Source organism: Pholcus phalangioides, unplaced genomic scaffold, assembly GCF_987345545.1.
Source record: "Pholcus phalangioides strain wild (caught in Gottingen) unplaced genomic scaffold, Ppha-v1.0 ptg000003l_1, whole genome shotgun sequence".
NCBI classification, from domain to species: Eukaryota; Metazoa; Arthropoda; class Arachnida; order Araneae; family Pholcidae; genus Pholcus; species Pholcus phalangioides.
This window is the reverse complement of record NW_028301596.1, coordinates 17,828,280-17,841,370: the sequence shown is the minus strand read 5'-3', so window position 1 is coordinate 17,841,370 and position 13,091 is coordinate 17,828,280.

Here is a 13,091-nt window from a genome sequence, read left to right as displayed (position 1 = left end):
TTACGAGATGTATATATGGTCAAGTACTGTGGTGGTAATACTAATGTAATTGTACTAATTGTGTAAGCAAAACAAGCAAAACTCCGAATATATTATATATAACTAGAATTTTTTTTTGTACCTGCATCAACTTCTTCGAAAAGCCAACTCCCTAAGCTCATTTCCTCAGACCGTGGCTCCGCCGAGAGGAGTTCGAAGACTGTAGAGAGTTCGAGACTGTGAGATTCACCTCTTGTTGATGCGTCCGGAGAGATGTTTTTCTCCTTATCTCGATCTGAAAGATCCCAAGCAAAGACTCGAATTGATTGGAAAATGACAAAGAAAATCGATTGATTCATATCGAGAAAATGTTGGAAACTTGTTCTAATAGATTCGCGTCTTTTCTTCGAGGCAACTCAAATTACAGTAATTTCTAGTCAAAGACACGTGAGAATTCAACGATTCCTCGAAGAGCCCGAATCTAACGGTAAGCAAGAAGAAATTAACCTTTCCTGTTCGCTTATACCCCGAAACTTGTACACGACGGATTCGGGAAAAGTATGAGAATTTAATTCACAATATAAATTCAATGTGGCTTAAATAACAAATAATTTTCATTTACCATCACGTTCCGAGCTTTCATTTTCAGTGTCTGATTCTTCCAGTTGCTGGTATTCTAGTCGCAAAAGAGAGAGGGAAGCAAAATATATACATTATTCTATTATTTTAAATCTAGAAGTCAACAATGGAACTTTTATTAAATCTTTCTTGTTTCGCACTTATTGATCGTTTTGTTCGCGGTGAAAAATGAAATCCCGATTCATTTCGGGTGTAGGGAGATAGTTATCAGGGAACATTTTGAATCTGTTAGCCAAACACAGAACATGTCTTCGTGTAATATGTCCCTAGAATAGCAGCATCAACTGCGTAATTTATTCTCTTTAATTCGAGCTTAATAGGAATAATCTTTCTGTTTGAGGGTGCTTTAGTTATACACAACATGATTAGTAGTCGGTTTTCCGCCACTGTTTCTTTCGAATTCAGCGGGTGCTAAAAGCCAAGATTTGCCTTTTAATCACCCTGAAGCCAATTTCAGCAATTTACGGTTGATGCCGTCACATACGCATCCATAATTCCATAAACAATATGAATTCAACGTTGATGAAATAACATGTATAACTTTCATTTACCTGGGATGCTTTCGCCGTCAGAGTACTCCTCTTCGAGCCTCGTGTACCCTATTCATAAAGAGAAAGAGAAACATCGAACATCATATGCATTATTCATTATTTGAATCTACACGTTAGCAGCAAAATGTTAATAGAATCGCTATATCGGGGCACATCAATTTCTACACATTATTTCTTCTCTACGGAAAGACCGCATTTCAATATACTCTTCATATCCATTGACCCTTAACCACCTCGTAACGAAATGATTTTCCGTCCTATACTTGTGAGTGCTAATAGTAAAATTTTCCGATAAAAAACAAATCATACATAATTTTTCTATGATTTAGAAACCCTCCCTGAAAAGGCGTGTGTTCTTCAAAAGAAAAATAAATGTTATGGAAGAACGGCAAAAACATTAACTAAAGTGCTATTAAGGCCTTTCATTGGCGAACGCAGGGGTTAGGGCAAGCCGAGATTATAGTGTTCTTTTGCAGGAAAAAACGTAACTCTTCCCCCCCCCCCCCACGAGAACAATTCAAAAAATTGTACACTTTCCCCTTGAGAAAGTTCTGCGTACGCCTATGCGGCCTTTATCTCATCAACTGTTCGTCGTAGAGGTATAATTCCAGCTTAAAAATGCTCAAAAGGTGTTCAAAAATTACCCTCTACCAGTTTTGAAAGTGAAAATACAGTGCGTCACAAACAAAATATCTAAATTTTTATACGGACACCTAGTTCTCTAACTTCCAATTAAAAAGTTTTTTACCCTGTATCTCCTGAGGCCAATAGAAAAAATTCCAAGTTTCTAAGTGCAACATTCGCTCAAATATTTTTGAATTCAAAAAGAAAAATAAATGTTATGAAAGAACAGCAAAACTATCCGACAACGCTTTTTTCCTCATTTATGCTGCCCTCTCACAACTTTTCCCCAATCTTTGAAGTTCAAATCATTGAATATCTATTCAATATATTCAATCAAATGATTGAATATCTCAGTTTAGATTTTTATTTCGTTATACACTTTATTTTCACTCTCAATACTGATACAGGGTAATTTTTGAGCATTTTCTAAATTGAAATTATACCGCTACGAAGGACGGCTGACGAGATAAAGGCCGCATTTTCACTTACAGGACACCCTGTATGTTACGATTTTGTTTTTCTTTCATCATCTAGTTCTTTCATTCTGGAAAACAAATTGGTTAACGGAATGTGGAGTTGCGGCTAAGTTAGATTTGGGAAATGCCTTCTACTCTTGTGTGCGAAAACCATCCGTATGTCCCACGAGATACCTCACGTTCTCATTATACAAATCGTCAAAATATGTATATATTTTTTTTTGCGCGTGTACTCTGAGCATTGAAGATTTATTCGGCTATGGAATGTAACGCCGAAGGAAAATGTAACTATTTAAACTAAATGTGGAGCCGAAATAAAACACAAATAACTTTCATTTACCGGGAGGCGTCTCTATGGCGTAATCAAACGACGATGCATCTGACACGAGAATGGTGTAATCTAGTCGAAAAGAAAGAGAAATCGAATCAGTACACGCGTTTCGTTATTCAAATCTACACGTTGACAACGAATAATGTTAATACACACTCTTTCGTTTCCGATTTGGTGTGCGATTCTGGTCGATGTGCCTATGCGAAGTGACCCGAGAAATGTTCCTACTATGGGTGCGTCATTTTACATTCATGTATAATAGATAAGTTTTGGTGTTTTTATAGTATGTCACTAAATTACAACGAGTGTAACTGAACATTTGATTCGTCCTCATAGTCGCTACGTGGGGAAATTTTATTCGATGTGCGACTGTGTGTGTTAATATTATACAAGACCTCGATATCGTCATCTCTTCTTTCGAATTATGCAGGTGCTAAAAGCGAAATTTGCCGCCTTCAACAACGAGAAACCTATTTCAGCAATTTACGTGGGTGGCCTCATGTACGTACACGTATCAAAGGATGTGTTGAGACTCTCCGCTATTCATACGAAGGTTTTAACCAGTTGGCGATACGAAGTTGAGTTTAGGAAAGAAAGAAACTTCAACTGCTGTTACGGGTTACGTCCTCTCACTTGCCGGGTAAGTGCCTTAGATAACTAGACTACAAAGGGAACGAATCTCAATCTGTCTTTAGACAAGGTCAGTTGAATTCTCTTTCTTTCCTAAATTCATCTTCGCATGAGCCAGTTGTTTAAAACCTTCGTATGGATAGCGGAGAGTTACATCATTCTTGGATAAGAAGACATCTGGTGTCTTCATCTGGTGTTTCACAGTCAGAAACTTTTTTTTGGAGGCCCTACCTACTACTGCTACACCACACATGCGCCCCGCCCACCCCCCCCCCCCGGGAACTGTGAGCTTTTGCCTGAGTTTGTTCCGACCGTCCATATGCGATCCCGTTTAGTCTAGTGCTCTCACCCGGCAAGATAGAGGACGTGCGTTCGATTCCCCGCAATGACAATCGAATTTTCTTTCTTTTCTAAATTCATCTTCGCATCAGCCAGCTGGTAAAAACCTTCGTACGTACAACGTGCCTCATAATGCATTGCAAAAAAGGAGAAAAAAAAAACATCATACTATGTCGATTTGATAGTTTTGGGAGGGGTTATCGGGTTTCCTGAATTCAGAGACTGGCTAGATAGAACACCCGTGTTGAATTTGATTGATTTGCATTTGGCAAAGTTCACCATGACATGCGAATGTTTATTAGATCGTAATTATTGAAATTATAACGATATGCCACATCTAAAAGAGGAATACTAGATTGTGCTAACCTATGTCCCGGTAGACACACCATTCTCCGCTGACGTCAGTTCCATCGGAGCCTGGAATTACATCAATTGATGATCAATTAATACCACACGAGTATTTGCATGAAAAAGTCACGTGATGGACTTTATGTAATGAACTCATGAATTTATTATTTTTATTATTAATTGGATGATGGATATTATTACAAAGATGATGTAGGTGTTGTTGCGGCTTTTTTCATATGGTGTCTGTATACTGGTACATTCGTTGCGTTGGATATCATCTACAGAGACAATTTTCTTTGAATAGTTATCTGTTGCTGGCTTTGGCGTAAATATTGCCCTTCTTCAATTCACCTTTCTCATTGGTCAAGAAGAAAGTGCCCTTTCAAAAGTGTCCTCGACTTTGGCGCTCAAAAAAAGATTCAAAAAAGGCCATCAACTCTCTCTCTTACTCCACAAAGCTTCCGCAAATGAACATGGAAGTTATTGCGGACGAGCTTTGGAACACCGGGAGCTCCAGCGACTTTTCAAAAATTGATGGACAAAGTTCTATCTTCGTTTAGCAGTGATAGTTTGATCGTTCTAAATTCTCAATTAATTCCCTTATTTCCTAACAGAACTGAGGAGCAAACTGAACTCGTATTTTAGTCAAGTGACGGAAGGTTACCTAAACCAGAGACATATTTTGCAAAGCAACCGCATGCAACAAGGTGTTTATGCAAGATAATATTGACCTCTTAGCACATAATAGGACACAAAGCACCAGTTCTGAGTAAAATTATGACGAAGTTTTCGCTTTTTCAACCGAATTTATCGAGATTTCGCGGAAAAGTATCGAAAAACTTTTTTTCGCATTTATTCATTCAAATTTCGGAAAATTCGCATTTCTAGCATTTATTTTGCATGTGCGAAATCTAAGTATCCTTACTCATGAGAAATTTATTAGAAGTTAGTACACAATGTACACACAAAAACCATTCCCGTTAATTCATGCCTTTTCGAGCGAATATGACATTATTTTATAATCGAGGCACGTAATCGATTCACTTGAAAATTATATTATTCGATAAACCTTTAGCAGTAGAAATAGCCTCTAAAGTTTAGTAAAATATAATACAAATAAATTTCAGCGATGTCTCCCGATCGCCCTGCTTACATTTACAACGAAGCCGAAGTCAACGTTTGCGTCTCAAACAACGTAATTTCATTAAACTAATTTCAAGCAATGCATCCCCTCGGTGGTCTCCCATACGTGCACGTACCTGATGAAAGTACAGTAAAACCTCTTTTTTTGCGGACACCGGTAGGACGAAAAAATTCTTCCGAAAAAGAGGGACGGCCATTAATCAGTGGTTTGAAATACATACTTTTATTATACAAGGGGAAATTATATTATTTTGCCGTAAAACGGAGGGTGACCACATCTGAGGGGTTTCACTGTATTTTAAAATGTAACAGTATTTGTATTGAATTGATTTGATAGTCTTTTTAATGTCAGCGGCATAAGAACTGGGTTTATGGACGCTAGAATTGCTAGAGAAGATGATTGTTTTGTTTTGGAATGTGAGATTTATGCACAAGAAATCACTATGGCTTGTAGAAATTGTTTAAGCCAGGGCCACACTCATGCCAAAGCTGGCCTAATGCGTTCCAAGATTCATGATGGGCAAGTAGTGTGGCTGCTCCACCATTGGCAAAGGTCGTCAAATGTTGGAGGCTGGAATGTATCGGAAGGCTGGTCGAGTACCTTCCAGGTTCCAACCGAAGTCAAAGGTGACGCCTTCCTTCTCGATCTTCCTATCTATTGGCCACACATTGGTCGAAGAATACCAACGTTCTCAACACGCGTTGGCGTATTCTTTCCTTCACGAGTGTTGGAAGCAGATACAGACTTTCTTTCTTTCAAACCGAGCACCACTCAGGTCTATCGCCAAGGGCAATTTACCACCTAGTTATTTGTGTCGGAAGTGTAAGTGTGTGTACTTGACAGTCTGAGTGCGAATCTAGTATTGGGACTGATTTTTCAGTGATGTCATCTATATTTCAGAAGTGGTAAGCGAAGTGTAATGATTGAATATTTGTACCGTTTGTAGACCTGTTGCTCTCTGTAGCGAGACTTTCTAACGGGGAGATCGGTTCGCATTTGCGACTCGAAGTTGGGAACCAGAGAAAACCAACTTCAGCTGAACAACACTGTGGGGACACACTATGCGCTGCTTTGCATCAGGGAAATGCACATGTTGGAATCAAATATTTGCGAATGGCTATTGGGCCAGGCATAACACGAGTCAGAGTTCTGCTGACTTTTGCTGACAAGGGGGGGGAGGGGGTCAAAAATGGTTGAAAATCTGCTTACGTAATACTTGAATGGCCCCATAATGAAATAAAAACTTCATGTAAAAAGTAATTAATTGCATCTGATTATATTTTTTCCCAAAAAAAGCTCTCACCGTCAACCTCGGTCTTAACGGCACCTCCCTCCGTTAACGACAGAATACAGTGAAATCTTCGATGTCATTGTGACCGAGTTTGACTTTATAAGGCAGAGGGGGTTCTCAAAATTTCTCCACCCGCGGCTATCCAGAGCAATTTAACAAAGTATCTCCTCAAAAAACCTGTTAGGGCAGCCTTCTGCGGCGTCTCTAACAAACGCTGGTGGAGCACAGTTCGAGAACTCCTGGTATAAGGTGTACTGGCTTAGGCACAAGGCTATAGCCAGAATCAATTTCGATCATTTCTACAATGTAATCTAATGATTTCGTTTTTCTTTGAGTTTTTCCAGGAAAATGCAACTGCTCATATCTGTATTTACATCTATTCCACACATTCGCTATTTTGAAATAAATATTGGAACGATGAACGTATTATACGTCAATTATGAATGATTGTATGACATATGATACATATAACAAATGAAGATAGATTCAGAAATTTCAAATATTTTTCCGTCACGTACGAAATCTAGGATGAGAAAATTTGTTACCTTCAACGTCCTGTGACCAGCTCGCCAGTTCGAAGTAATTTGGATCTTCTGGAAATAATGAATGAACTTTATTGCATGAACACATTTTATAGGACAAAAGTATATTGATTGTTGAATAAAACTGATTAAACGGAAAGAGATTGGCCGGGAAACTCCCATTGAAATAATCCCTATATTTAAAAATGTTTGTGCTATAAATTTATTATAAATTCAATATAAGGAGTCCTCCCCCTCCTTCCCCATGAATATGGGGTTCTCCTTACACTTGATTTTCATTTGGGACACCCTTCGAATAGCCGGGGACCTCAAAGCGGTGGATTTGTGGTGGATATGAATGCGTTCTTTTTCCACATACAGAACTTTCATAACAGCCTCAAGAAACAGTAGTATGACGTGCAATAATTTATCCTCTACCAAGGCGAAATAACATGTTATGTTATGCTAATAACAGGACTAATTCAATTTTTTTAACGGAAAAGTTTAATTACATAGTGTGCCAGGTAAAAGCCCTGTCCTGGAGGTGACTTTTCAGAATGTGGTCCCCTCCCTGTAAAAATCATTAAAAAAGTTATTTGGAAATGCTTACGATTTGTGTCGGCTGTCGATGACACTACTTCGCTCTGGTGATGGCTTTGCATCTGAAGTTCTCTTTCATCAGAGCTGGCCTGGCAAACCTCAGCATCACGAACTGCAAATAATTTTATAATGTTTTAAATCACCCCTCAGCCTCTTACATCAGCCTCTTTTTTATTAAGGTACCAGAAAAGAGCTGGGTAAAAATCCTGTCATGTGGGGTTTTTCAAAATGGCATGAAAATCACGAAGAGACTAATAGCATGTGGAATAGCGTTACCTATCTCTTCACCGTCCCGCGATCCTTCCGTTCTTGAATCGACGGTGGTTCCTGTGCTTTCTTTCCTTGTAGAGGGAAGGTCGTCTTTGCTGACCTGGTAGACAGTGCAAATATCTGGAAATACTTTATCACATTAGCTTTGCAGAGAGAGTAAATCGATTTGAAGAAGAAAAACAAACTTTGATCACTGTGTAGCCATAAGGCCCTATTCCATAAATAAATCACATTTAGTACGGAGATGCATTTTATATATATATATTTACTAGTGACACACTATGATACGCTATGTGACACAGTGTGAGTACACAAAGGGATACCATTTAGAAGGACAACTAAAGGACGAGACATCTTATGGGAACGGAAAATTATTTTACAAAGATCTGCAGCGAGAAAACTACGAGTCTTGAGCTATCTGATGAAGAATAAAGAAAATATTTTGATAATAACTGAAAGCAGTGAACATTTCACTAATGATTAGGAAGTAGAATCTGAAATAGAAGCAGACTCAAGTTGAATGGGCCAGCTTAGGCTCCTATACCATATTATATCAATCATCTGGAATCAAGGAGATATTATATCAATCATCTGGAATCAAGCGCTATGTAAATAATATATGCGAGTAATTCAAATGTGAATGCCCAGCACTATGAACGGGGAGAGAATAAACAGAGCAGTGGAAGCTTTGTATGTGTTTTGATCTGTGTGTGTGCGTATATTGCATATCCTGCAAAAAGAAAGGGAAGCAAAACTTCTCACCGTTGTATACGGAATGTTTTTTCCCCGTTTCTCGTCACAGTGAAGGCGTTGTACATATTTTGTATGTATTATGTATTTAGATCATTGGAATCTTCCACATCAACATGCCAACTTCATCTTCTTACTTGATCCACAACACTTCTTTTGAAATCCCAAGTTGCGGTCTCCAGCCCTTATGTGCCACTGGGAGCACGTACAATTTTTATCCCTGGTCATTGGGTTCAGCTATCCATTTTTAGTCAAATGGCTTGTACGTTACATCGACTTGATAGCTGTCTTCATGGGGAGAACGACGCGAATGATTTGATACTTGCGATCACGGCGCAAGGGGAGGGGCCACTACTATTAATCTTTGTAAAGTTTTCCGACACAACCCTACCTCTTTTGAGGTAACGGAAGTAAGGTGCTTTGCATCAGTCCGGGGATGTGAGCGGTTATATCTATATCTATCTATCTATCTATATATATATATGTATGATATTATGATGCAATGATCATATGATGAGAAAAAAATTAATTACATTAATTTGAGTTTTTCGAATGTGGGAAAAAGCGACTGCTCATATCTGTATTTACATCTATTTCACACATTCGCTATTTTGAAATAAATATTGGAACGATGAACGTATTATACGTCAATTATGAATGATTGTATGACATATTATACATATAACAAATGAAGATAGATTCAGAAATTTCAAATATTTTTCCGTCACGTACGAAATCTAGGATGAGAAAATTTGTTACCTTCAACGTCCTGTGACCAGCTCGCCAGTTCGAAGTAATTTGGATCTTCTGGAAATACATGAATGAACTTTATTGCATGAGCACATTTTATAGGACAAAAGTATATTGATTGTTGAATAAAACTGATTAATCGGAAGGGGATTGGCCGGGAAACTCCCATTGAAATAATCCCTATATTTAAAAATGTTTGTGCTATAAATTTATTATAAATTCAATATAAGGAGTCCTAGTGTAGAAGCCTGCCCTAAGGACAAGGCTATAGCCAGAAATAATTTTGAGCTTTCCATACGTAGCCCCCCCCCCCGGTTCCCCATGAAAATGGGGTCTCCTTACACTTGACTTTCATTTGTGACACCCTTCAAATAGCAGGGGAACCTTAAGCGGTGGCTTTGTGGTGGATATGAATGCGTTATTTTTCCACATACAGAACTTTCAAAACAGCCTCAAGAAACGTAGTATGACGTGCAATAATTTATCCTCTACCAAGGCGAAATAACATGTTATGTTATGCTAATAACAGGGCTAATTCAACTTGTGTTTTTTTTTTAACGGAAAAGTTTAATTACAATTATAATAATTTGCTTCAGGTGAAAGCCCTGTCCTGGAGGTGACTTTTCAGGATGTGGTCCTCCCTGTAAAAATCATTAAAAAAATGATTTGGAAATGCTTACGGGTTGTGTCTGCTGTCGATGACACTACTTCGCTCTGGCTTTGCATCTGAAGCTCTCTTTCATCAGAGCTCGCCTGGCAAACCTCAGCATCAGGAACTGCAAATAATTTTATAATTTTTTAAATCAACCTTCAGCCTCTTTTTTATTACATAAGCAGAAAGAAAGAAATTTCAAGAATTTAACAAACTTTCTAACCGCTGACCTAGGGGCGTAGCCAGAAATTTCGTTCAGGGAGGGGACCAATTTCATTTCGGGGGTGTGGCGAACCAAAGTGATAGAACAATGGATTTGGCCATCTTTTTCCCCTATTTCGGTAATTCCCTCACTTTTTCGGGGGGGGGGGAAGGACCAGACCCCCCAAGTCCCCCCCCCCCACCCACTATGCCCTTGCACTGGCCCTAAAAGCAATGCTTATTTCATCAGATCTTTTCCGTCAGTTTCAGCACTTTTCCGTTGAAGGGTTTTTTTCCTGGTCTAAACCCAGGTTACCATATTTGGCGCTTTCACTCACTAGTATCGAACTTTTGAAATTGGAGCCCCTCAAACGGAAAAGTACCTGATATCATATACATACTTTTTTTCCTCACATTCTGATTTTTTACATAGAAACATGCTCGTGGCACATGTTTCGAATCCCGACACACTTTCGCGGTTCCTTAGAAAGCCGTTGACCGTGCAAATAGTTGGGCGGAAAAAATTACTCTCATGATCAACGATCCATAATTGATATTTGAAGTGAAAATAGAGTGTATCTTCATATAATATTATGAATATTATCCCTTATCAAGTCTGTGCCACAGTAAATAAAGACACAAGATCGTGTCATAGCACCGCCAAGATTCTACGTAAAAACAAGTTCTCCCATCAAGGAAGGAAATAATATGGGTCTCTAATTCTAGGGCTCGGGTAATTGAAGAATAAGTCGTTCTTTTTAACTATCAAATCATTTCACACGAATACAGAAAAGAGCTGGGTAAAAATCCTGTCATGTGGGGTTTTTCCAAAATGGCGTGAAAATCATGAAGGGATTAATAGCATGTGCAATAGCGTTACCTATCTCTTCACCGTCCCGCGATGCTTCCGTTCGGGAATCAACGGTGGTTCCTGTGCTTTCTTCCCTTGTAGAGGGCAGGTCGTCTTTGCTGACCTGGTAGACAGTGCGAATATCTGGAAATACTTTATCACATTAGCTTTGCAGAGAGAGTAAATGGATTTGAAGAAGAAAAACAAACTTTGATCAGTTTGTAGCCATAAGTCCCTATTCCATAAATAAATCACATTTATTACGCAGATGCATTATATATATATATTTACTCGTGACACACTATGATACGCTATGTGACACAGTGTGAGTACACAAAGGGATACCATTTAGAAGCACAACCAAAGGACGAGAGATCTTATGGGAACGGAGAATTATTTTACAAAGATCTGCAGCGAGAAAACTACGAGTCTTGAGCTATCTGATGAAGAATAAAGAAACTATTTTGATAATAACTGAAAGCAGTGAACATTTCATTAATGATTAGGAAGTTGAATCTGAAATAGAAGCAGACTCAAGTTGAATGGGCTAGCTTAGGCTCCTATACCATATTATATCAATCATCTGGAATCAAGGAGATTTGTGTAAGAGCAATTTTCGAGAGTAAGAATCAATGTCCTCGCAGACACTATTTTAAAAACAACGCACTCATTGACCCTGTCGTAAGAAACCGGAAGAATAATACAAATGTTCTGGTATATACACTGACATATCAGGATTATAATTTTGTAATCATGAATATGTGTATGAGCACATGATATTTGCTCCCAGTATGTATAGTAATGTTTATGTGCATTCCCAATTATGTGAAAAAGGGAAACTTATGCTATGTAAATAATATATGCAAGTAATTCAAATGTGAATGCCCAGCACTACGAACGGAGACTGTTTGATTATTCTCGCCAAACAGAGAGAATAAACAGAGCAGTGGAAGCTTTGTATGTGTTTTCATCTGTGTGTGTGCGTATATTGCATATCCTGTAAAAATAAAGGGAAGCAAAACTTCTCAGCATTGTGTACGGAAGCTTTTTTTCCTCGTTTCTCGTCACAGTGAAGGCGTTGTACATATTTTGTATGTATTATGTATTTAGATCATTGGAATCTTCCACATCAACATGCCAACTTCATCTTCTTACTTGCCCCACAACACTTCTTTTGAAATCCCAAGTTGCGGTCTCCAGCCCTTATGTGCCACTGGGAGCACGTACAATTTTTATCCCTGGTCATTGGGTTCAGCTATCCATTTTTAGTCAAATGGCTTGCACGTTACATCGACTTGATAGCTGTCTTCATGGGGAGAACGACGCGAATGATTTGATACATGCGATCACGGCGCAAGGGGAGGGGCCACTACTTTTAATCTTTTTTTGTAAGTTTTCCGACACAACCCTACCTCTTTTGAGATAACGAAAGTAAGGTGCTTTGCATCAGTCCGGGGTTGTGAGCGGTTCTATCTATATATATATATATGATATCATGATATTATGATGCAATGATCATATGATGAGAAAAAAATTACCTTCGGTTGACGGTGGCCAGCTGGACAGCGAGAACATATCCTTATTCACTATAAATATATGAACGAATACATTTTAAAAATAATAGCAATATTCAGTGCTGAACAAATATAAGGAAGCGAGAACGGACTGGACATTACCGATCACAGCAATGCTTAGACATTTTACATTGAAATTTCTAATCGGGATATAGCATTTTAGAATACCAGAACATTGATTCGTGTACTGCATTCTTAAAATATTGATACCGGGACTTTATAACTGCAAAATCATACAGAGAGATGGAGATATAGCGAATATTTGGGGCGCTTTTGCTGTTGGCCATCACGAACCTACGCTCTGGAATGTTGAATACTTTTACAGCATTGTTGTTGACAATGATGCCAACCTGAAGCTCAGGCCACACTCGTATTCAGCCTGGCCCCATAGTCATTCACAAATATTTATTTCCAATGTTTTGATTTCCTGTTGCAATGAAGCATGAGTGACATAGACTGGCTACACCATACATGCTCAATCCATGACCCGTGGGTCAAATGTGGCCCTTGGAGTCATCTGATGTGGCCCGTGGGTCAAATGTGGCCCTTGGAGTCATCTGATGTGGCCCGT